Genomic DNA, 26,980 nt, shown 5'->3' on the forward strand with positions numbered 1-26,980 from the left:
GACAGGTAAAGGGTTGACGCGAGCCTCCTCAATTGTTCCGTAGGTTGAGGTGCAACGTGGAACACCGAGACATGTTTTCAGCATCTGTGCCTGGGCACTTTCCAGCGTACGCAAACATGACCGGCTCATACCTGATAAAACTGGCAGGCTATACCGAATGTAGCCGACGTAGAGAGCCTGGTACAGCCGGAGTAGCGAATGCTCAGATGGGCCCCACTTCATACCGGCCAAAAAGCGAAAAACTTGAGCAAGCCCAGTTAATTTTTTCTTTAACTTTGCCACATGCTTTGACCATGAAACACCGCGATCAATGACAACGCCGAGGTATCTGTGGCGGGCCACATATGGGATGGTATTGCCATTGATCATAATTGGATACCAACACATAAGCTTCCGTGTGAACGCTATCGCAGCGCACTTTTCTGGAGCAAGTTGCAGTCCTTGGCACTGCAGGTACTGAGACGTTAAAGAAACGGCTCGCTGCAATCTTGCACGAATTTGCGGTCGTGTGACTGCGGACGCCCATATGCATATGTCATCTGCGTAGGTACTGATACGTACTGTGTCAGGAATTATTCCCGCAAGGCCAATAAGGGCAATATTGAAAAGAGTCGGGCTGAGGACTCCTCCTTGAGGCACTCCACGGACCACAATGTGTCTTCTCGTTTCGCCATCAGTTGTGGACATGAAGACTGTGCGACCATCTAGGTAACTTTCAATCCACATGTAGAGACGGCCGCCGATGCCCAAATTACCGAGGGCATCAAGAATGGCTTCGTGCAGTACATTGTCATAGGCTCCTTTTATGTCCAAGAAAACTGCTCCTACAAGTCGGTGTCGCCTTTTTTCGTGTTCGATCGTGGACACGAGATCAATGACCCCATCTATTGCAGAACGTCCACGTCTAAATCCGGTCATCATTTCAGGATAAAGCTCATTCCCTTCCATGAACCATTCTAATCTAGTGAGTACCATTCGTTCCATCACCTTACCGACACAGCTAGCTAAAGCTACTGGTCGGTAAGATGACATTTCGTAAGGCGATTTTCCTGGTTTTAGGAGGGCCACCAAACGGCTGGTTTTCCACTGCTTCGGGACTGTACTGGATGACCACGTGGCGTTGTAGTACGACAGCAGGACTTTCCGACCTTCCACACCAAGGTGGCACAGAGCAGTATATGAAATACCATCAGGTCCAGGTGTAGAAGATCGTCTCGAAGCAGCAAGAGCAGCTTCCAATTCCGGCATCGTGAAAGGAAGGTCAAGACGAGCATCTTTAGGAGGTGGCACGGGTCGATGCAATGTTGGACATATTAAAATATTGGTACGGGTGACTCTCTTACAGAAGTCTTCGGCAACCTGCACTTCCGTCAGAGATTGGTGAAGTGCTAGAGCATGGAAAGGATGTTTTTGCTGAGGAGGGGCACGAAGGCTTCGTACTATCTGCCAGATCCTAGAAAGTGGCTTTCGAGGATCCAGAGACGAACAGAAGGTCCTCCACCGTTGTTTTCCCATTTTTTGAAGGTGACGCCGTATTTTTCGTTGAGCACGTCGACATGAGACAAGGTCTAAGGTCGATTGAGTTCGCCTAACCTTCCTTTCCGCTCTACGACGGATTGCGCGGAGCCGTTCATATTCAATATCAATCGCCGTTCTGGATGTAGGTGCACTGATAAACTTTGTTGTCTTCTGCACTGATGATACAATAATGTCTTCTATATCAGATGGTGAAGTGATGTCTCCGCAATACTCTTCGACACATGTAGAGAATGTGGACCAATCAGTGCAGCGTACAGTAGATGCAGTTGCTTGCACAAACCACTTCATCTGCACATATGTTGGTATATGATCGCTCCCATGCGTTTCTATGTCCATGCACCAGCTGACTGAGGGCAGGAGGCTTTGACCTCTCCTACCTATCTACTGTGTTACCTACCTCTGTTTGACCTCTCCTACCTATCTACTGTGTTACAGCTGACTGAGGGCAGGAGATTTGACCTCTCCTACCTATCTACTGTGTTACAAAGTTCCCCAGGCCCTCATGTTCTTATTGGAGACTTCAATGCTCATCATCCTTACTGGGGAAGTGCCGCAATGAACTGTCGGGGCAGGAACTTGATGGACTTCATAGAAACTGAGGGTCTGACTGTCCTCAACGATGGGTCTCCCACTTACATCCGCGGCACTACCTACGGAAGTTGCTTAGACCTCACTATTGTATACGTTTAGAGTATTGGTGGGAAAAACGCAGGGAAGAGATTGATACGACCGGATCTGTTACAGGCATAGGTAGCGGTACAAGGTAGAGACAGAAGTTTTTGGGAAGAGAATGTATACAAAAATGCTAGAATGAGAGAGAGAGAGAGAGAGAGAGAGAGACAAAACTTTATTTTGATGGGCCATGGAGAGGCGTCGATCCCCGTGGTGGGTGGAGCCTTCAGTCCAGGGCCCCAGCGGCGGTGGCAGCATTTTCGGCTATGGCGATTAGCTTTCGCTGATCCTGCAGTGCCGAGCTGGTCAGCACCATCTCCCACTGCTCGTGCGTTGCATTTAGATTGGGGTAGAGAGAGAAATCATAAGGGAAAGGCAGGGAGGTTAACCAGGCTGAGCCCGGTAGGCTACCCTGTACTGGGGTAGGCTAGGTGATTATTTGTCACCGCCCTGTTTCCAAAGAGATGCCAATGAATCATCATCATCATCTCTTAGGCGTCACTCTCTCGGGGAACAGATGTGCCGATTGGAAGTTCCTTCTCAGCGCAACAGGGGCAGCGTGCCAAAACGATAAGATTTTCAGGGGCGAAGCTCCTTAGGGTGTGGGTCTGTCCCTCCTCTGTAGTATGTAGTAGTAGTAGTAGTAGTAGGTAGCCACGTCTACTTTTATGAAAAAAAAAATCCGAAAGTTGTGTCCGTAGCGCGGAATCGAACCAGGGACCCCTCGCTTCCGAACGCGCGGCGCTAACCACTACGCCACGAAGCGCAAATGGGCACATTCACCACGATGATAATAAATACCCAACATTAACGAAAGACTGCGCGTTTCTAACGCGTTTGTGCTAGAGCGTTACGGCCTGTGTAAGAAGCTGGTGTAAGACGCTGTGGCCTCTCCGCCTTACCCCCGTATTCATAAACGCTCCTCGACTTGAACTTGACTTGCCACCGCCTTGGGCAGCGCGTTCGAAACGCGTTGAAGGCGGTGGCAAGTCAAGTTCAAGTCGAGGAGCGTTTATGAATACGGGGGTTATACTCTCTCAGCAGTCATGTGATGACGTCGGCAAACGCGGTGCACGTTCCGGCATGTGTAAACGGCTGCGTAAGACGTTGTGGCCTCTCCCCCTTACTAGAGAGTACTGCACGTTTCTAACGCGTTTGTGCTAGCGTCCCCTTAAGCGGGAGATGGTGCAATTATAATGAAGGGCGCTGTTATAAAATAGGAATGACGTCACATATGGCGCGGGTCATTGGTGGAAGTCAATCGTTCGATTTAGTGCGGCGAGACTGGGCGAATTACACGGAAGATTCACGGTTTACCGATGATTCCCTCCGGAGCTTCGCCCACTCATCATCATTCACCCCGTGGATATGCGGTGTTTTTTTTTATTTGATTTTCCGCTCATGTGGCTGTTAGACATGTTAGGTTAAACGAGCAAAGTATACGTTATTTTTCATGGTTTTCATTTTCTTGGTAGTTTTGGTGGGTAGGTAACCTACCAAATCCCACCTTGTCTGCCCCGATCGAGCATTGTACACGCATACCTTATGTGTGTGCCTTATGCCTTGTACGTGTGCGTGTGCGTGTGTGTGTGTGTGTGTGTGTGTGTGTGTGTGTGTGTGTGTGTGTGTGTGTGTGTGTGTGTGTGTGTGTGTGTGTGTGTGTGTGTGTGTGTGTGTGTGTGTGTGTGTGTGTGTGTGTGTGTGTGTGTGTGTGTGTGTGTGACTCCTCGAAGGGGGCGGACCCAGTGGGATACAGGGCGGCGAACAACGTTGGGTCCCCCCCCCCCCCCTCACGTGGGGATTCACCCAATTCACTACATGAACTACCGCCAATCCGAGAAAGTGGTCTGCTTACCCGAGTGACGCCGACAGCCAAGGTACTCTTAGTCTGTTACAGCTGATGACAGCTGGACTGACAGTGACTTCATGCCCACGGCGAAGCCTAAAGCAAACAGAAGAATCCTCTGGAGGCCTGTCCTTCAAGTAGTAATATAGCTGCGATTCCCACACAGAGGTTCTTGGCCCCGCCTAATTTTGTGACAGAGAGAGAGAGAGACTAAATAAAGAAGTAAGGCAGGAAGGATCAACCAGAAAAGCAATCTGGTCTCCTAGCCTACACTGAAGGAGGAGAAGATGTGCATTACAGCAATACTATCCGGCTATGTAACTTTTAAGTTGTGGTAAATTTTACGTCTGAGAGGTTTCAGTGGTTTCTTTTGTACAGCGAAGTCCACATCGGTCCCTTGCTTTGCCCAGGATTTCTATTTGGAGATTTTCAGCTAGTTACGCCACTGAGAGGTACCGACGCCTCGAACCTACCAGCCGTGTCGTGTGGCCCTGAAAGCTTTCGTCTAAACAATCGGCGTATAAGGACGGCGAAGACGCTCCTGCAGCCATATTTCATCGTATATCTTCTTGAACAGCCCCTGTTGAGCAGATATATATATATATATATATATATATATATATATATATATATATATATATGTACAAACAGATCTCCCTTATCTACCACTTCAGAAAACACGCGGGTTTGATGTCTGTAGCTTTCTTTTATTCTGTAGAACACCCAATGACAGCAGAAAGCACTAGCAGCTGCAACGAAAAATAAATATTTGGTTAAACAGTACATATAATCAAGTCCAAGAGGCCTGCCTGTTCCGAGAGATTCAGAAAGCTTTTCTCCTGGCAACGCAGGCAGAGACGTCCTATGTCCACCTTCTTCGTCCACGTGCGTTGACATTGCGCCATTGTCAAACACAGTGCTATGTACTTGCCCGGTTCAAATAGCCTCAGTGTACTTTCTGAGAACGTGTAGCTCCCGATTTTAAAGCGACTTTTGTAAAGTGAGCTCCACTGACTGCCACTTCAAACACAGGTGCCTGCATTGCGTCATGAATTTACTGTTGCTTCAATACTTATAGAGACCTAAGCGTTGCTTTATGTGGCAGAATTCTTTCTATTCACCGAAGGAGTGCAGAGTAGCAGTATGTGAAGCATCGGTTACTCGGGTGTCTTCGATTTTGCGTCTCAGCATTCGGATATTCTTTGAAAATTGTCATGAGTAGGAGTCACCTGCTTCTTTTCTCAAGTTTGCAGAGCAAGAAACGATTCTACAGCACGAATTATGTTGCACTGGGCCTACATAATTCGCCCGACAGAACTCCTCGCTAAATTAACGAATGATTGAATCAATCACTAAGGCAAGCATATCATTCACTCGTGATCATAACAACACAACCTCAGCGAGTTAGCCCTTTGCATCTGCGCTCTACTTACATCGATGCAACACATGCAGCACATACGACACAATATTACGAGAAAGTAGAAAAGGCGAAAGAAAAAAAAAATTCTTCAAGCACTTTCTAGTCACTGAAAACGTGTACTTGGCTCCGCTAAAGCCACGCCATCCACGGTTGTGATTAGGGCTAATTAAAGAAAAGGAAAACCGTTGTCTTGAGCGAATTCCTCATTAGAGCATGCAGTCAAAAGGCGACGCTTCGAGCAAAAACGGACCACCACACCAATAGCATAACGACCATTTCTTCCCGCTGCGCCCAATGCTGCCAACCGAAGTTAGCTCTCAGTGACTGAAGCATATGCATTTGTAGTTTTCATTATACACACACTAAATAACCGCCAGCGCAATGAAGCGTGTTCGGCGCCCACCGAACGCCTAAAAGTGTGGTTCTTCAGAAAAGTCGCATCGATAATAGGGCACGCGAATTTGGAAGCGTCGGTTACTCGCGTGTCTTTGATTTTGCTTCTCGGCACTCGGGTATTTCTTGAAAACTGTCACGAGTTGCAGTCACCTGCTTACCTTTATCAGATTGCCGAGGCCCGCGCTGCACAATGGGATGAGTGGCTCCCCCGCAAAAGGCAGCACATTTTAATGAGCCCCGAGACTTTTTTCAGCGGTGCCTTCGAGAGGCGCGTGCCTAAATCAGAAGGTTAACGAGGTCGCGCTTCCCTTCGAGGGCTTCTTTCAATTACATTGCTCCTGTGGACTTTGAACCATGAGGACAAAAGAAACGTGCGGCAGGGAGTGCTGATTTACTTTACATTTCGCGTTGTATTTGATTCGTAGCGTGAATAGACACTAATTGGCAGGTTTGATACTAAGCAAAAAATAAGTGCAGATATTTATCGGAGGGTAATTTTTTAGGTTAACATTTTGTTCAACCGATTACGACAGCATTCCTTATCGCTTATCGCAATAAGCCACTGTGACATGCATTTCTCGCAGACCAATCATTACCTTTGGAAATGGGCATCTCTTAACAAAGAAGAAGAGGGAAGCGCTCCAAATATTCGCGGGGGTAGACTGGTGGGCACTCACACCTTCTGCCAAATGCGCACCATAGCGATGCAATTCTCAATCTATCATCGAAAGCCATCACGAATTAAATGAGAATTAAAAGGACAGTTAACAAAATACAGCGTCAGTCAAGTAAAATACAACTTTACTCACCGACACCACTTGGACACCGCTTCGGAGTAACCGAAAGCATGGCGCGTAACTGAAAGGCTGAGCTATCATTCTATTTTATTGAGACAGCAGCTGTCGGAGCTTGAAACACTAAAGGAACTATAGATTGCTGTCCGACCGTCCGGCATTTCCTCTTCACCCTAATCGTCAGTGATTGATAGATTGGTTGGTTGGTTGGTTGGTTGGTTGGTTGGTTGGTTGGTTGGTTGGTTGGTTGGTTGGTTGTTGGTTGGTTGGTTGATTGATTGAAAATGTTGATGAGAATCAGAATATGTCGCCGGCTTCTCCGCAACTACAATTTGGCAAATGAATGAAGGATGATTGCACCGCCGTCGTAGTCGTGGTCTCAAGGGTTCACCCACGTCACAAGGGTTCCTCAAGGACAGCAACTGGTCACTTTAGCAGGCCGCGCGTCACAAGTTCACGGCGTATGTGCCGCTTTTCAACGCAAATCTTTCACGCCAACGCTTTAGCGAGCTGTGCCATGAATGCAGTGGGTATGCGCCGCTCTTCGAAGAACCTCTCGCCAGCTTGGCTCACTGAGTATGTGCCACTGGGTGTGCGGCAAGAGAGGGGAACAATTCTCAGCGTTCGCAGGCACCGGCGCGCCATGCATTTCGGAGGCCACGCGCATGCTTCGCGGCGGTGGCGCTAGATGTCGCCGGGTGTTCTTAGGGAAACGTCGAAAGAGGAATCGCACTGCAGTACACGCCTCGTACGCAACTCGTTTCGATGGTGGAAATGCGTTGTGTCGATATATTGATTCTATGCTAAACGCATTACCGTCGACCATCATCGTGAGATGGGTTAATCTGCCGAATTTTTTGCCGAATTCTCTTCACAAGGGGAGAAGTCGAAGCGTAATTGAATCTCCGGCGGTGCAAGATTAGTGGCACAAAGTAAGGGAGAACATGCGATGACCTAAGCTTCGTATTTTGAATAATGCATCGTAACGCATAAAACTGTAGACTCGCTAAATGCCTTTTAAAACGAGCTTGATGGCATGTTCCACCACTTCCGTTTCAAGAAAAGCATGTTCACATCATTATCATCTAACTCGAGGCTCCTGGTGGCTCGGATTAGATCATGGTTTAAGAAGGAGACGCATCGTGCAAAATCGTTAGCAGATGGGCGAAGAAGCTGAATACTCCGCGAATAGAACAACTTCCTCTAGGATGCGAGTTTCGTCAGCAGTCTTCCACGCCTCCACAGCTTCGACTGTACAGTGGTGATGCTTTTCTATGGAGCGCTCCATGTGCATGGAATGCAGTATTGTTACGGTGTTGCGGCCTGCAGTCCTGGCTGTTCATCCTGTAGCCGTGAAAGCCATCACTTGCAAGTTTATATAAGAGAAGTGGAATAAAAGATACACTCTACGTGACGAAGTTTAAATGAAGCAGCATTCTTAGATCACCTACATTTTGAGGTATTGCATGCCAAAACCACGATATACAATTCCACTTGCACATTTTTTTTTTCTGTGACAGGTGTGCCTCATCTTTGGACTTATGTAGGAAGCGTGAGCCTGGTGTACTTTTATGCAGCTCTATTTACCTCGTTTTGGTCTGATGCTTTGTTTCCCTCTCTTTTGATATCGTTCCTGTATTATTCCAAATGTACCCCCACTACAATAATGATATTTGGGCGCATGTAGCTTTCTCTATAAATAAATAAATAAATAAATAAATAAATAAATAAATAAATAAATAAATAAATAAATAAATAAATAAATAAATAAATAAATAAATAAATAAATAAATAAATAAATAAATAAATAAATGCGATTATGAGGCACGATGCAGTGGGAGACTCCGCATTAATTCTGGATTAGGACGGGAACAAACAGCGCTAAGACGGGACGAAGTGAGTAGACAGACAAGGCGCTGGGCCGGAATATTGTAACACTTTCATTCTAATCACTTTCTCTTAAGCGCTTCGGCGGTGGTCCGAACGGAGTTGCGCCTACGTTATCACCACGACCGGCCGGCCTGTCGTGAACGGTAGATGATAAGAAAAGAATAGAGTCGAGTGAAAGGAATCGCCGCATTATATACCTACCGCGCACGGACGCCGCTCGATCGCAGATCGTACAGAAAGCGGAGTTCATGCTAGCGGAACATGGCGGTTTGAACGCTTGTGCCGGCGGCGAGACGCTTTTTTTCAATAACGCCTGCAGTGCGCGAAAAGCGGCTTGATGGACGCCGATACCCGAAGGAATAGGGCGCGCGGCGGGGATGGCGGCGCCCGGACTCCCGCAGGAGCTGCAAAGCTGGCTATATGGGGCACACCCACATGAGACGCCGCTGAGTCGCAGCCACCCACACAGTCGCCGATGGGCCTCTCGTCGCTTTCATTAGTTTAGTGGCTGCGCAAGAGTAACGAGAAGGGTAACGTCAGGGGATTTGGAGCAACGTTAGCTGACCATCAGGTCCACAGAATGACCAAACCTAACCCGACTCCGAAGCCGCGACATCGGTCTCGTCCTTTTCTTCGGTTTGCCCTTTATTGGCCGCGACGTAAATTGTACGCTTCAATACATTCGGGCCATGTGGTGAAGAGCGCCAATAAATATAACAGACGTATGCCAGGGAGACAACGCAACCGTGCTATGTATGCAAACGGACACGATAGACATTGAGAAGCTCCACTCAACTGCACAGGAGCAGTGACAGTTAAGTGCCCGAGAGTCAATGCGAAAGGCGCAGTGAATACATATATGGCGCGCATGCACAGGCTTGTCTTCGACGCAGTTGCGTTTCGCCCGTGCACCTTTCACATTCAGAGCCGTAAAAATGGTGTTTCTGAGTGAACCACGTTCGCGCAGTACCTTTTTGGCCGGATAAATGACTGCGCGAAGCGTCACGAACGATTAATGCATGTACCTAACGATCTGCGGCGTCGTTCGCATTCAACTGCTAATGAGCTGTTCGAACAGCGTCTTACAAAAGCGTGCGGGCAAAGAATGGCGACCACACAAACTGGGCAGGCTGGACAGAAGCTATTCAGCTGACCGGTCGTTTGGGCCGCTGAAAGGTGCTTCACATGCGAGAGATCAAAATGTAAACAGAGTAACTGGCCTGAACGTCCGTGCGACGCCATTCCCGCCGGCCACAGTGCACGACTGACCCTCTGGCTAATAGCGGACGCAACTGTGAATGACGTGCGACCGAAAAACGCGCGGCGACACAACATTGATCCCGCGGCTTTTCGGCACGTACCGAACGCTGGTATAGCTTTTGTGCGCCGAGCCACGGTATCGTTGGCATTCCTGGGGAAGACGCGCTGACAATGGCCTCTCGCGTCGCGTTCGCCTTGCGTCCGCTCCGCTTTGAGACGAGAAATCGATTCTGCGCTGTCGGAACACCTAATCGACTGCGCTTCAATATGCTTGCGGCGTTGGCTGCGTCAAAGAACTGCGGAACAGGCGATTGCGCTCGCACATTGCGCAAAAAGAGCGGTGCGTCGCTGAGAACAAAAGCCACGTCACCGTAGGCGTAACTCCGAGCACGTTTCACAAGGCAGCGTTATAACGCGTTTTTCAAGTGCCAGATTCCGCTGCTTGTCTCTCGTGTAATATATTTTCCTTGGCGGAAACGCGGGGTCTATTGGCTTTCAAATTTTTGCCCTCGTCTCGATATTCAAGAAATGAGCAGTAAACGCCCGAAATAAGTAAACAACGCATACTGCATTTTTGTTTTGCGCTGTCCTCCTTCTTGAACGTAAAATCTCTGCGCATATTGTCTCGCGAGAAATGATTTTATGTACACAGCACAAACGAAAACACTTTTGCGTTCTGGTGGCCCATTTAGGAAGCCCGGGCGGTGCTTGACAAGATTGGCTCTATTTTTATCTTTTCCTCTCCATATCACGCTATCGTAGTTGTTCTTTTGCCCCAGGGTTTATAAATCTCCCAAGACGACTTATTCTTGAATGCCGTGGCCGCCTTTGCCTGCTCACGCGTGGCACTCACAAAAAAAAAAAAAAAAAATTACAAATCTAGGTTTGTTTTGTATAATTCATGGGCGGTCTTCTGTGAGGGCCGGTCGTAGTCGTGGCCAAAGCGTCTTTTTTTTTTTTAATATAAGACGTCGGTTCATAGTCTCGGTTCGCTTCTATAAAAATATTCATTCCACAAAGAAACCGCGTTGGTAACTGTTGTCGGGGCATAAAACAACCGCGCGCGCCTTTGTACAAATTTTACTGCGTTTCTATCGATGCTGAGAAGAATAGTTGAACAATCAACGCGAGTTGCATGTTATAACACGTATTTTTCGTTGTTTCTATTCTCAAGACTTAACTAGCCTTAAACCACAACGCGTATTGCCGGTGCCGCGTACAATGAGCTCCCGTTTAGAGAACGTGCCGTCGTTAACTTTACTTTTTTTTTAATTTCTTCCTTAAATAACCATCTCGTTCTCAGTATTCATATTGCAGTATACGGTACTGCATGAAGATGGTCTTTGGCACGTGCTTAGCGTATGCTCCGGTAGGCGCGAGATATTGACCGACTCCCTGGCCGTGGAGTTTCTGGCTCCGGTGTCCCCCTAATCTCTCCAATTAACTTTAAGACACCGCGATGTAAAGATAACGCGAAAAAAAAAAACACCAACAAGGAATAAGACAGTCGTAGCAATACGTATAAACTAAATCAATAAGAACAAAAATGATTCGGATGGCTGTAAAACGATACAGTAAAACGAAGTGCTCACAAAACACCTCTCGTGGGAGCTTTGCAGAGAAGAGCAGCTCAACTCGACGTCTTTGCTGCTGCTCAGCTGGTAAGCCGCACACACGCCGAGTTCATTACGCACGCCCATTGGCGGGTCCCAGGATTTCCGGGACCGTCAGATTCCACGTCCCGTCGTCCTTGCAGCGTGCTCACACTTCGCGCTGTTCACTCCCTCATTTCATTTTTTTGTTGTTTTTTTTTCTTCATCGTCTTTCGGGCTGCTTGTACCGTTGTTTCACTTTCTTGCGTCCTTTCTCTTTTAGCCACGTTATTATCATTTTTTTCCCCCTGGCGCTCGTGTGCTGCTCCATTCCTTTCGGGACACCAATCAGTGGGCTCCTGCGCGACTGCGAGGCCAGTAATATTGACGGCAGCACGGAAAAGGGACTGCTGTTGTGCGTCGGCCTATACACGAGCTTAGGGACATTGCGCCCGATAGCGCGACGGCCCGAGGCGATAACGCGGGAATCCGCTCAGCGCTGCGGGTGCGCCTTCTCCCGTCTAATTATCATTCGTTGAAAGCACAAACGCCGGTTTTCACGGGGCGGGGAGACCCGGAAGTCTCCCTGTTCTGTGCCTCGCGCCTGTTGCTCTTCGTCCTTGGTCGACGCGATCGGCAAAATCTGCGGCCGGTATGCATCCATCGGCCATTCGCATGCTTATGCCTTCACGTATACCTGCTGGTGCGTCGCCGTTATGCCCTCTTGTTTGATCCCGAGGAATGGGATCATGCAAATACCTCGGTCGATACGAGACCTGCGAGTGGCGCTTTACTCACTTCCGTATGAGGTGCACTGAAATAAGCAATCAACGGAGACAGAGAGAGACTAAAGAAAGGAGAAAAGCAGAGAGTTCAATTCCTGAACAGAAAATTTGTATTACTACTCTACTCTGGTGGAGGGTAAATTGGGAGGTAGAAAGGAACTATACACTGAGCACATGCGCAGAATCACAGCCATTCGCAGCATACGTTCACAACACAGGATCACATTTTTTTACCATCAGGCAGTGCTAAGACAGCTTGTATATACACGTCTCTCGCCCTTAACGATCATAACAATGCGTTCGTCGCCATCTGCTGCGAGGGCTGGTGAGGTCTGGATTCCAAATAGAATTGTTACTAAAGTTTTCTGTCTCCTCCTCGCGGCCACAATTGCCACACACAGCGTTGTCGCCCATTTCAATACGAAAGGCTAAAGGCTTCGTGAAGCCTTTAGCCTCTTGCCACAGCCGACTAAACATGACTAGTCGAAGTGAAGAATCCAGTTGGATGTAGTCGGTTGTGTTTTAAACATTGGCGTTGTTCCAGTTAAGGTGATGTCTCGTGCAAGCATGCGAACGTTTCTGCTAGCCTTCGTCCCAACGAAATCTATTCCGGTATATACCGCCTTCATGAGCTGACCCAGCTGTGCCGTGAGCGCATTCGTTACCCGGGACACCGCAATGGCCTGGTATCCACTGAGGAGTGACCTTATCTCATTCTTCGCCGAATATTTGGATAATCTCTTTATTCTTAACCACTAGTTGCTTGTGGGATCCGCTCCTGCAGAACTCATAGCAAAGACTGCAGCGCTACCTCCAAAACGCAGAACAAAGACCCTTTTCGAAGTTGTTTTTGGCTGAAGAAACAAAGCGCGGAACGAAGAGCCGCAACTCGCACAGTTGTCGGTGACGTTATTCAAAAGCGTTTAGTTGATTATCCAATGAAGTAGAGCTCATTCAAGCTAAATGTCTCACGAATGCAACTTTAATATCGCTAAGTGCAGTCGCAGTACCGCTACAACACATGTCGGTCGCGAAAGTACTGTATGTGTGAGATATAACAAGCCCTAATTTAAGGGCCACCATCATCCTACCTGAAAAAGTTCCTGAAATATGTACAACACCGACGGCATGGACTCTTTTTCATCATTTAAGCACTAAACTTCATGATAAACACATCTTGTTGCCCGCGCAACAACGGCTTGTTCCTTCCTGAGATATTTTTTCTCTTCTCGTGCAGGGAAGGAATTTAGGCTTGTACGTGTAAGATGATTATTCAATGGTAACTGTCTTCGAATTTCAGTTGCGCATGAACCGACGTTCCGCCCTCCATCTACATAAGCGGCATCAAATCGAATATTGGTCCTACATGCTGTTTGCTGAAAGCGCTCGTGTCTGTTTCTATTTCCTGTGTCACGTTTGTTTTAGCGTTGCTGACTCAAGGTGAGATGCGTGAATAGCATCTCATCAAGGATGCATTCCTCACAGCTGGACAGAACTCCGTCCTTCCAGCGTTGCGGCGCTGCGTGGTAAGACGTCGCTGCTAGAAGTATGTATACGAACCGCGGTGGCGCTCTTTCCTCTGAGTCGGCTGCCGCGTACTTATTAAACCGCAGTTAAACCCTCCGCAAACGCAGCACTTTGTTGCTGCGTTTTCCGGACCTGCTATATAAAGCTGCGCGCGCAAATATTTAATTTTCCTTTCACAGAGACACATCGCGGTGCTTGCAATATTTTGGCCAACTTTAGCGTGCGCGACAGATGAGTTAGAAGGCTCGACGTTTGTCATTGGTATTCTTGAGTTTGTTTTGGTATACACACAAAAACAAGGAAGAAAGCACAATAATTATTTGGTCTTCTTTTGTTTTGGAGGAGCGTTGTCTTTCTTATAGCCTCGTCAATTCTTCCGTGAAAACTAAAAGCAAAGAGACAAGTAACCGTGATGCATTTTCCCAGAATCGTTCTTATTGGTTTCAGTACACTCAGGCCACACGAATACTTGGTGCTGAACCCGTCTCTGTTGCGTCGTGGGAAGCTTGATTAGCACCTCTGAACACTGAAAAACCGCTCGCACGAGCAAGTCTACGTACATTTGCTTGAGCTGCATGAGATGTCAGGTGTGTGAAATAGATATCAACATCATGTCCATTCAAAATGGTTTTCACACCTGAAAAATACAGAACATACGCTTGTAACAGCGGCGAACTTTTGATGCATCACTCGACGATCACATGTCACCCTACACACTCACGTATGCACGCATGCGCAGTTGCATCCCGTGCAATGGCGTCCTCTGTTCTGGTGCGCATGTCTCGAGCTTCTTTGCGAGAAGCATGCATGATTCCTTGTCAACCTAGTCTCCTATAAGCTGCGCAGAACAGCTACTACCGCTTCCAGGAGTGAAAGCTTACCCAGGCTATCGCCTTCTGTTGCTGAATATAAAGACGCGGATTCGATTCCTGACAGCGGCTACCGCATGTCGGTGCATGCAAAATGCAAAAACACACGTTACTTAGATTTAGGAGCACACTAAATAACTCCAGGCGGTCGAAATTAATCCGTAGTCCTCCAGTACACGGCGTCCCCTCATAACGATATGCGCAGGTTAATGGCGTTAAACCCCTCGATTTAATTTTTGAAAATTTTTTAAAGCTTAATCCAATCGGAGGAGGATTTAAGGCGACTGGCATTTAATTGCTATGGCGGACTAAACCTATACCTGGAGCGCTTAGTGAGATCCCTCTGAGCTCGAGCCTTCACCCCTCACTTCACGCAGGTGCAGATTAACGGGCACGTGACTTGCAAGTGAGGTCATGAGCGTTCGGCTTTCCGGGTAGGTAGGACCGCTTGGCGTCCATGTCGCTGGCAGCGGGGCGACGTTTACGGTCAGTCGCCTGCATGCGCACGTCCCTTGCGTCGCGCTGCGTGTAACCCCTTTCCCGGTTTGTCAAGTTTGTCACGGCGCTTGTCCACTCGCGAGAACGAAACTCCGCGTGGTGCCGCGAGAAAGGCATAAGCACCAGCAGCACGACGCAGACATGCAGCGCCGAGAGAAACAGGCGTGCGCCGCAAGAACCGAGGTAGACGAAGTGGGTGCGCCAGCGCGCTCTCGAGACGGCGGGAGCGCTTGAACAGTACTGCACACTCGGCGGTGTGACCAGCCGCTCATCCCCCTCCTGCTTCCCGGTCTCCGTAATGGAGCGGCGGAAAAGGGTGATTAAGTCCGAGGCAGAGCGTGGCCTTCCGGGCGGTTGCTGATTCTCTGTCTCTTGGCGGGATTAGCTGCCGACTGGCGCGCCGCTTCAAGAGCAGCTGTGATGACGGGCCCGCCACGGCATTTTCTCGGTCCCTTCAGAAAAGAAGAGCGCGTTCGAGCACGCGTGCTGGGAGAAATACACGTTCTGCGTGATCAAGGGGAAGGAGTGGGGGAGCGGAGAAAGCACGACGCAGCGCTCGCAAAAAAAAAAAAGAAAAAAAAATAAAGAAAGAAAGAGAAAAGGCGGACCTCGGAAAATGAACTCGCCGCACAGAGGCAACGAGCAACGAAGACGACTCTCCCGGGAAAGTGTCTCATTCACTCCGGCTGCCGAGGAAGCCGCGTTGCATTCAGGCATGGACCTGAAAGATCATTCTGCGCAGCCGTCCGCTCTCCCTGTTCTGTTCTAGTCTGCTTCATTCGTTTATTTGTTTGTTTGCTGCTCTCGAAAGTGGGGAATGCTTGAGTTTTGCTCTCCTAGGTGATTTCTCTTTTTTTTGTTATTAGTATTATTACTTCCGCGACGAGCTAATTCTGCCAGTGTGTTGCCTCTTATCGAGCTTTGCCTTTCTCGATCGCCGTTCCGGCGGCAGCTAAAGCGTTCGATCACGTCAAATCGTGCGTGCCCTCGAGCGCCAGAAGCTCGTCATGCCAAAATTTCCTTCCTTGGATGATTTGGCCCGAGGCTGTCTTCCCGAGGGTATTTGGGGGAGTTTTTGCTGTATCCTACAGGAATCTAGCACGTTTCTTCATCCAGTTCAATGGAAACGTGCGTTTGCGAGAAATTGTGCACGCAAGAGCAGTGACGCCATGCCTCTAGCATATATGCTAAACTGGGGCCGTATAATTTAATGTTTCTATTCTATTTTATTCTTATCAACCACAGCTCCGGACCGGCCAATTTCGAGGAAAGGCTAGGTGGGACGCGGTTTGTTCCAATGGTGAAGCGTGAAATGGAATAGAATTGGAATGCAATGCTACATTATTTTTACCATGACTGTGTTCGCAAAGATGTGCACCAGAAAGATGCAATGGCTTTATTTAGGCTGTGACTGCCTGTACGCCTATTGAGTTCTTACTGTGAGGCTCGAGGTTGCTTGCTGGTTCCTTCGAATCGCGCATTTTCACTCTTCGCATGTGCCGTGCCTGTGGTGATTTTCTCTGCAGGAAAATTTAGTTTTCTCGCTTACAGGTAGTCCGTAGACTCTTGACTTGAGGTTAGAGTGAAGCTTGCGAAATTCTCAGTGCAAAATGCGCATGACATACGCGCCACCACTGCACGCTCCTTTTAGAACCACTTGCTGCTTTCATTTTCTTCTTATTCTTTGCTATAAATATATGGCCACGGAGAGATTGGGGCGGAAAAGCCTCTATATTTTTTTACAATAATATTGAAATAAAAATAAAAGAAAGAGATGTAGTCACCCTACAACGGTGACATCTACTCCTTTTCACAAAATAGTAACAATAATAAAAACATATTCTAACACAAAAAAACAACAACAACGACGTCATAGGTTTCAGAATGTAGAGCAGATTTTTATAAAAATAGTAAATAAAGTTCGCATATAGTCTTAGATACAAATGAACACAGAGAGACGAAATGCGAGGACCACGTTGCGCCACACAATCAGTTACGACATACACGCGTATGCACAGAGTTCCAAACACGTACACGAGATGTTCACGCAACTATAGACACAAATACGGCATACAGTTTACAGTATTCCACATTTCCAGAAGATCCCCGCCATGCACTATAGCACATATAAGGGGTGCAGCACTTTGTGGCATTTGATTCGTTAGACCACCGTCCAAGTATTTCGTGCATAGTGAAGGAGCGTTTGCGCTGTCCTTTTTAGCTTATGCGCTACACTTCTTTCGGTGGCATATTTTGGGCATTTAAGGAGGCCGTGGTAAACGTTGTCAATTTTATGGCGACAGCAGCCCTCAGGTGAAATGGGGTGTTGTATTCTGCGGATAAAGCTATTTGTGTGCGCACGTTTCGTTGATTAATGATTCTGTGCGTATTGGAAGATCGGCTGCAACGTTGAAATTTCCACTTCGATATCAATTTTTCTGACAACATGGTACTTCGCCGTGTCGCCGTCGAACCCTGTCTCTGGTCGCAGTGGGCAGGCGCTTTTCTCGGGAGATGGTGAATTTCCAACACACAGAGCGGTATCGCACGGTAAATTCCTTCGTTTGCTGTGGCAAGTCCATATACCTGCTCAACATCATACAATCTGATGTCACTGTAGGCTGCCCACTCCGAGTTTCGAGTTTTTGCCCGCTGCCCCCGAATTATGCTAATCGTTGTTGCGGGTTGCGTTTTTGCGCTGTTATTACAAAATGCCGTTATACCAAATCGCCAAACTTTCCATCCATTCATAAACAGGTGTGCTGCTCATACAGAATATCTGTTGTTTTTATTTATTTTTATTTTTCGCAGAGAAGGTTAAGTCTTTCAAAAATATCAGGAACTCTCTATACCGTCGAAGAAGGTTGTTGTAACAATTTATGCGTTTGGTTTTCACCCCGTTCCGGGATGAGAAACGCTGATGATCATTTTTGAGCACGGGAGCAATCAGTATGTGGAACTTACATTGTTAACTCTTTTTTTTTTTTCTTTCGTAAAACTGCCAAAGAATAACAAGCTCCACGGCTGCGGCACGCACCACGTGACCTTTCTTATTGACGAGTTTCTCTTCTGGTGTTGGCCAGACACCAGTTGCCACTTTTGAGGCATCTCGCCGGCGTGTCTGCGTCCCCTTGCCTTGGCGTTCGCACTAGGAAGAGGCTAACGCGGTCGATCGGCACACACACCTCGCGGCTTTAGCGGAGGTAGCAGCTGCGACGCAGATGCTCGCATACGTCTCGCCCCATGACCACGTATAGTATGCGTATAGTATGCGTCTGAGAAGAAAACGTACTAAAAATATAGGCGCGAGCACGCGCGTCTCCATTTCGACAAAAGGCTGCGCGCGTGGACAAAAGCGAAAGCGAGTCGACTAGGTCGGAGCGCCAAGGTGTCCTGTTGCGCTTTCCTCGGAATGGATTTCTGCCGAAGAAGCAGGCCTGTATCGGCTTTGCATAGGGAGCAGCCCAGATAGCGCGTGCCTCAAAAGGGAAGTGTTGTCCTTCCTTTTGAACTGCTTCTTTCTTGCTAGCCGGCACGCACGCGCAGCGTCAAACAGCCCGGGTGACGTCATTTTCGCTTTTCTCTCAACCAACGCGAGAAGCGTGTTGCTGAGCGCTACTCCATCTATGCCCAGCCGATTTAGAATGGAAACAGCGCAGCTGCCTCGGCGGTGGTCCGACAAAGACAGAAAGAAAGAAAGGAAGAAAAAGAGAGAGGCAAAAGAAAGAAAGAAAGAAAAAAGGGGGCGCGTGGCGACACCTGAATGTTTGAAGAGGTTTGCTGCAGACCGAAGCTCGTTTACTCGGCGCAGAGTGCGCCAGATAGGTCTCCGCGGTGATATCCGTGAAAGCCACCGTGGCTCTTATTTCGAGTATATACGTTGGTGATCTGCGATCCAGGCACCGTTGCGCAAATGGGACGCTCGGTATATCAGAGTGCGAATGCTCTCTCTGGCGATTGAATTTCATGCTATAGGACAGTGCACTCGGCAAAAGAGACGCTTGTGCATTACGCTCCCGTGTCGGTGCCCATATATTCTCATTTCTAGAGAATGCCTCTGTGCGCGCCTTTGGATGGCCTAGCTACAACTCTGTAGTGATTATTTTTCATTCAGTATCTGTCATTTCTCGGGCCATGTACGCGATTTCACAAACGTGAACGCAGTACACTCAGCTTTGTGTTGATTTTCTTTTCTCTTACTTGCTGGTATTGGTGCCTCCAGTTCTTGCCGTCTACTGCTCGTTGCAGAAGAGCAAAACAGGAACAAAATCTTACTCCGACATCTGCTAAAAAAAAAAAAGAATTCCAAATTGCTGTAACAGCACTAAGAGCACGCGCTAATTCTCCGCATATAGGCAGCATCGTGATTGTCGATATCAGGCGAGCGCATGGAAATACCTTTTCCGAAGATTCATGCACACTAGGTCTCAAATGCGATGTACGCGCAGCAGGAACACGTTACATGAAATCACAATGGCAGCGTCCAGAAACCTAACTGAGGTAAACAGATACGCTTCCATGGCATATTTCCGTGGTGCGTTTGTTTCTCTGGATATTTTTCCTTTTCATAGGTAGTCACCATTGTTTGTTTATGATTCCGCGGGAAACAAGTTTATAGTTTGATATTGGTATAACTCCAAGAGAAAGGATGCGTAAAAAGGCACGGAGGTTACCCAGCTTGAGTTCCGGTTTGCTACCTACATGGCGCGGGGGAACGGGGTATGGGGATAAAAATAGAAAGAGATCATAAGAGGAGAGTGCGACGAGCACAAACAAAGTAGCCGCGTATATTATACAGTGGTAGCAGGTGGCATCATTAAAGTATATCTCGAAGGCCCGTATACCAGGAACTTGATTAACGCAAATGTAGCTTTCTGCGTGGAGTCCCTTTGGGAGCACTGGCCCAGAACGTTTGGTTCTGGTACTGGACGATTGTCCAGTCTATCTGGCCTTGCCTGTCGGTGCTATAGCGGGGACAGACACAGAAGAGCGTTGTAAGAATAGAGGAACGGGCTCGTTGTAATAAGATGTACGCAATACATGCAGAACATTTTAGAAGTGTTGCGATGACCATCCGTTGATAATGCACGATGATGGCTTATAAACAGGGACGATTGCCAGGGGCTCCATTCGAAGCGGGGATCGACGACTGTCACCGCTGTGGAGTTATTCGTTACGTTTCTGGGTAAACTTTATTTATATATTTATTACGAGCGCTTTTCTGGTTTATGCCGGCCTCCGAACAGTAACTACACTTGATTTGAACACAGACATCGCTATCTTAATAGAATCCCACGAAGTTGCTTATTTGAAAACACCAACAAAGTAGCACTCTTTATTGTGATATAGGTGTTGATAGATATTAGTATTTTTTAGTCTTAGCGCTAGGAGACTTAATACCACTAAATGCCCTTTTCATTTGTCTTACAGGATCTACTGCTGTCAGGCCAAATGGCCGCACTTTGATTGTCAGAGCTGAGTGAAGAAACCAACTCATCGTAGCCGAACCAGGTACCGTGTACTCACTCATGCAAAAAAAAAAAGAACTTCCTCCCCCCCCCCCCCCCCCCCTCGATTTTTTTCTTACTACGTTTCCCTGACTATAGTATTCATCCTTGGAAATTCATTTTTATGGAAAGGATAGGAGTGCTGGATCCAAGAGCCATCACTCGTGTCCTTTCTTGCTGCTTTATTTATTTGCTGTGCTTCCGTTTTGCGGTGTCGCACTTCACTGAACGGTGTTGTATCTGTAGTAAACCACGGTTCTCTGCTTGTGCGAATGACGGTTGGAAGGACTTTGCTGGCCGTTGGTTAATTTTATGACATACTGTCTCTCGTATTTGCATACGTTATCTGGAAACAGTTAAACATGCCCACAAGTGCGACAGAAACGTGAAATCCTTTTGAGAGCTCTTCTGCAAACTATAAGTGCTACTTCGGCACGGCACTCAGCATTCAGAAAGCGTATCGTAGCACTGTTTACCGGTCGTTCAAGTGTCTGCGTAGCTTCCTTGGTGTTTGCTATTCCGCATGTACTCCCCTGTCTCGTAATACCGCGCTATTCGATGTTGCTTATTTGCAACAACTTCGCCTGCACGTTTCGTTCCAGAGGGAACGCGAACTGTTTCCGGCATATGATTTTCCCCGCAGTATTCAGAACATTAGCTGCATCTATTTTTTTTTTTCAATATACGCCTACGCAGTATAGATTCACGAGTAATTTGGAGTGGCTATGTTTTGGCTCGTGTCTGTATCTATGCTTTCTGTTTTCTTTTCTAACAGTAATTATAATAATATAGATAAAACCAGTGACGAATATATTAAAAGCACGCTTGAGTGTGCACGTGCGCGTGAGTCTTATAAATTGCTCTGAAATTTATAAAACTTTCAACCGCCAAAATAGCAGCCCCGGGTATTCTGACAATCTTGGAGCACTCTTTTATTGTTGCATTTTCTTTTTTTAAATGTTTTTGGAATTTTCAAAACATACAAGCACTCATCGTATATATATATATATATATATGAAGTGAGGTTATGCCGGGATCCGGTAGTTGAACAGGAACTTACTTGTAGGTTGAGGACGCACGTACGAAAAACACGACACTTTATTTCTAACGTTTCGGCCGGGGTCCGGCCTTCGTCAGGGAATATATATATATATATATATATATATATATACATTTTTTCGGGCAGCCACTGTCCATGAGCCTATGACTAAAGGCATCATACCTGTCTGACGTGGTCCCGAGCACCTGTTGACACTCATGTGGTACAGAGCAAGGAATTGTGAAAGTGATATACTTCAGCACAAAGCGTTTTTGCTAGGACTATGCAAGTACACAGGTAGAGGTGGCGGCAACAAATATGCAAATAATAACAGTCAAAGTTACATACATCGACTGCGACATACACAGCAGTGGCGTAGCTATACAAGAGAACAACATGTTTGGGCTGAGATGTACGCAGAAACAAGAGGCAAATGTCCATAATGTTAGAGTAAGAACAAGTAACCCCAGAAAACATTTCTAGCTTCACATACATTACAGTAAGTATATTTTCACGTTTTTTTAAACACCTCCAGTCTTCACGTCATGGGCTACGTGCAAAATAAACGGTAGATTGTTCCGAAACCCTACGATGTCACACTGTGTGAACTGTGATCTATACAGCGTTCTAATACGAGGAGTAACAAAATGTGAAGTTCTAAAGCTGTAAACGTCTTCTTTTACAAACCTATTGATAAATACTACAGGGCCAGAACAAACTTTTTCATAAACAGTTGATGCAAGTTTAAGTTGTATAACATCAATTAGGGGCAGCACTTGAGCTCTAATAAAGTAAGGCAGAGTGTGATCAGTTGGTTGTAGCCCATAAATACGTTGATTTCCACGTTTCTGCAGCCTATGTAATATATGAAGGTTGCGCTGTTAGCTAGAACATCGTACAAGGAGGCAATACAGCAGACGGACTGGCGATTTGTTGCTGTTCCTCCAGTTTTTACCTATAACTTGGCACGCAACGCTAAACTCGACTTCACACTTTTTTGCCTCCAGGCAACTCCCGTAAAATTTTCTTAATTACTGCGAGGGCAATGACATCTCGCTTCGTTGAGGGTTGCTGCTATGTTCGACAGTGATTGAGAAGAGGATCTCATGCGCCTGGAGGGGACGTTCGCGCGCGAGAAAGACAACCGTGTGTCCGCATACGTCGTGCATATTATTATTATTATTATTATTATTATTATTATTATTATTATTATTATTATTATTATTATTATTATTATTATTATTATTATTATTATTATTATTATTACTTAGTGCGCGTAGGGGGGGGGGGGAGAATGGTTTGTTGAGCTTTATGTCGACTGTTACTACCTTTCCCACCCTTCCTGCCCGCATTGAATACCTTCTAAGAGCTCGCAACATTGCTGCCATATTTGATCGCTCTCAGCCCGCCGCTAATCTGACAAAGTCTTTTAAATCTACCAATATGCAAACCGCTCTTTTTTCGACATCAATTTATTTGAGCTTTTACTTCAACAAAGAGCGTACAGTTTTATTATAAAGCTGTCTGTATCTATATATATCTATAGCGCTAGTGTTGAATAGAGGGCTGCCAATAACGCATCGTTATTTATAGCTAATCATGGTTTCACAAAGTACATGGATTTGTGATTAAGGCCGCGTCACTTGCAGAGACGCGTCGGTTTGTCGTCTTTATTTTTTTTTTTCGCTGAAAGGCAAGAAAATTTTGCAAATAGGCTCCTGTCGCTCTGTATAGTGCGCATAAACGTGCAGATTCAAACGCGGCAATACTTTTTAGGAATGTGCAACCCATAATGGAAAGAGGGTCGCTACAAAATTTGATGGCTCCATCGCAGTTAGCACTGTCTTTCCTCGAGAAACGTTTACTCTCTAACATGCTAGTCTCCGCATGCGTGATACACATCAACGCTGATGCGTCGTTCGAATGACGCGTGAGAACAAGCCCATCGATACTTGTCCGACATAAACGTATCTTCCAAAATTTGCCGCCGGTACGCGTCTATATATAAGAGCAAACCTTGAGCGTTTTCGAAGTATTTGCGGCGTCTAGCCACAATAAATTTTGCAACGGGCTTTCGGTTGTACATAATTTACTAGCAAGGCCTAGCCAAGAGCCGTGTAGAGTAGGGTTCTCTTTTTTTTTTTTTTTATGACGATGGAGTAAAAAGCGTGAGGCGTCGCTTTTACATGTGAATAATGGATGCGTGGAGTGAATTGGCAAATAATTCACCTTTAGGTTCAGTGGGCCATATAACACGTACAGAAAAACGCCAAGGGAGTCGATACAGCACACAAGCGCAGATTCCGAACTGCTGTGGCTTTTGCATGCCCTCGTTCAGTGACAGGAGTAAAGCGGTGGCTAGTCTCCGGTTTACTCCCATATGATGAAGTAAACTTTAGAGGCATGGGAGTTATGATGGCTATGGCTGTTCAAACTTCCACTTACACACGTTATCGTAACGGCCATAGAGCGCCAGTATGCGGTCTGTTTATTCAATGCGTTCGCTCTCCGCCATCGTGAGAGACGTGGTGGTGTTCGAAGCCGACCCAGTTGATTTTTTTGTTCTAGAGTTTCGGCAGTCGGAAGCCCGAGGATCTTCGTTGAGGATCCGATTTAGCGGCATTACTGTCCTCCCGTTGTACGCCGCCGCGATTTCCGACCAGCCACCAGAAGCTATGCAAGGGAAAGCGGACCAATCGCAGACGTCGGCACCACCCACTTCATCCGTTTATCTACTTTCAATGTGCTAGCTAGGCCCACCAAAACTATTTCCACTTCTGCGAGCTCCTCGCCTCTTTTCAGCCAATGAGACAAGAAAAACCATTCAAGGTAGACAATGCTATTCCCTTTGAAAGCAAACAAAAATGACCTCTTATAAACGAGTAGATCGTTTGATTGGTGTGTTCAAACAACGCTGCTGGTCACCGCCCGATGATTGCGTCGGAGGTTACGTAAATTTGACGTAAGGCGATTGGAATAAAAACAGATTGGAACAGTTTTACGTTATATATATAGGGCGCCTGGCTTGTTTCGGACGAAGGGGAACGCGCCACATGTAAACGCTGTCGCTTAATACTACCGTGATGCGCTACTGTCGCATTCATGTAACGTGGCTAATGGTCCCGTTAGCTTTGCTGTCGTTTTGCCTCACTTTCCTACCTGAGGTGCATACCGTAAGGTGGCTCGAAACCACGAGGCAATGGTATTGACTCCGGTTTGGCTCATATCTCCTGCTTTTTCTACCTGTAGCCTGCCCACTGATACCTGCTATATCCGATCTCCATCGTGAATTCCTGGCCTCTTCCAAACGCTCAAACGCATTCTAGCTTTAGCGAATGGCGCTGCTTTGTCTACAAGCGTATTGTCGCCTTCGTAGTTCGATGAGTCCCTAAAATGGGTATTATTCGAAAACTTTCTGGGCAACGCTGGGCACCTTAAAACGGGTATTATTCGGAAACTGTCTGGGTAACGCCGGGCACCAGCCTTCATCGTTCGTTTCGATAATTTTATGCATTCTTATTTCTTGAAATGACGGCTTCATACTACGAATGAAGTGGAACTGCCGTTATTCGGGAAGCATTTGCCCAGCCATCGCCCTCAGAAAGCAAGCTCTGTTGGAAGCTGGCATCGCTGTGTTCGTATACGGCGCCGGCTGCCGAACATATTCCTTGCCTTTAATCACAGAACGGCACATATATGAAACAGCTCTGAATGAGTGTAAGGTGAAAACGTCGTGGCGGTGAGTTCAAAGCTGGCACACAGAGTACGAAACGCGTACTGGGATCGATGAAAAGAAAAGAAAAGAAAGCACGACATGCACGTTGAAATTCATCAACTTGTTGAAGTTCATTTACTTGCGTGCACAAACGAAGCCCTGGCTCTCTCATGGGAGACAGCTAAAACCTGACACTGTGTTCAAAGGCAGCGTGCACTCACATGCGTCGAGAGAGAGAGAGAAACAGAAGAAAGAGGAAATGCAGGGAGGTTAACCAGAAGGTGAAAATCCGGTTTGCTACCCTTCACTGGGGAAAAGGGGAGAGGGAGGTAAACAGATAGGAAAGTAGATAGAGAAAGAGAAAGGGAGCGCAGACACACGATCACAGCCGGTCACTACCACCGCAGACTATCATAACACAGGATCACTTGTAGCACAACGAACACCAATTATTTCAGGCTACATCCGCGTGTGCATGCAGGTCTGTTGACCTTAAATACTATAGCAGTGCCTTCGTCGGCCTCAGCTGCGAGGCCTTATGAGGTCAGCATTCCAAAATGATTTGCTCTGATAATCGCGCGATTGTGTGACTGTCCTCGCTTGAGTCAAACTGCCTACTGGGTCTGTGATACCGAAATGTACGTGTCGGTGTTGTACCGAAATGTACATGTCGGCGACCACTGCAATATCAAAGCGGTATAGAAAAAAGTATATATTTTACCAATTAATTTATTGAGTGTTTTACGTCCCAAGCTAGAATAATCTGACCATAGGAATCTGGCCATAGCGGTAGGCAAAGGGATTAATTTACAGCGCCTGGGGTAACATGCTCGGTATATAAACGAGCAATCTTGCATACCGCCCCCATCGGATTGCCACCACCGCTGCAGCTGGAAATCAGACCTCTTGCTCAGCTGTGGGATTAAACTGTGTCGCAGTACCGGGCGGGACGTGTACTCGCGTTCTGGCCAGCGCTGCACAAATGAGGTCGCGGCTTCGATTCCCGACCACGACGGCCGCATTTCTATGAAGGCGGAATGCAAAAAATGGTCGTGTACCGTGCTTTGGGGGCACATCAAAGGACCCCAGGTGGTCGAATTTAATCCGGAGCCCTCCTGTATACACAAGGCGTTCCCCATATAAAATTTTTGTTTGAAGCGCAACAACAGATACAAGTAGGTTAAAAAACAAGAAAATTACAGGACAAGCACGACGGACAAGCGTTGAAGCGCTTGTCTTGCCAGTTTCACATTTTTACAGACAAAGTCTTTCTTAGCGAGTTACCATCACTTGTCCGTACGAAGCATATTTCTATATAGCCTCTTTCGTGGGCCGATCCCGGAGATTGTGCAGCCTAAAAAAAAAAGTGGCCCAATATGGGTTATGACAGCTGTCCCAGCGCCCACTAGTCCCCGTGATGTTCCCATATTGTATATATATATATATATATATATATATATATATATATATATATATATATACATTAAAATTAAATACGACGGCAGGATTCCAACAGAGGACCCCTAGCCCAGCAGCCAAATGCTCTAACCATTAGGCCATGGGCGAATGCCTCGTTAGGTGAAATTGAACATCTTTAAGAATTTCCCACGTGAAAGCCAGCGCGTTTTGAC

The 26,980-nt window shown here is 46.9% G+C and overlaps 1 protein-coding gene and 1 long non-coding RNA gene across 2 annotated transcripts in view; one reads left to right on the top strand and one right to left on the bottom strand.

Annotated features, from left to right (window-relative positions):
- The window catches only part of LOC119436680 (protein qui-1-like), a 556,193-nt gene that overhangs the window by 153,384 nt on the left and 375,829 nt on the right, over nucleotides 1-26,980 (top strand). Inside the window, exon 2 of the mRNA XM_037703643.2 lies at nucleotides 20,519-20,599. The gene's annotated coding sequence lies outside the window, so the exon portion shown is untranslated. The remainder of the gene's footprint in view (nucleotides 1-20,518; nucleotides 20,600-26,980) is intronic.
- Nucleotides 14,142-18,756, bottom strand: LOC125941801 (uncharacterized). Its single transcript, XR_007464619.1, has 3 exons — nucleotides 18,053-18,756; nucleotides 16,527-16,606; nucleotides 14,142-14,358 (listed from the first exon to the last, which is right to left on the bottom strand). It is a non-coding gene; the product is annotated as an uncharacterized LOC125941801 (long non-coding RNA).

This window comes from Dermacentor silvarum, chromosome 1 (assembly GCF_013339745.2).
Source record: "Dermacentor silvarum isolate Dsil-2018 chromosome 1, BIME_Dsil_1.4, whole genome shotgun sequence".
Classification (NCBI taxonomy): Eukaryota; Metazoa; Arthropoda; class Arachnida; order Ixodida; family Ixodidae; genus Dermacentor; species Dermacentor silvarum.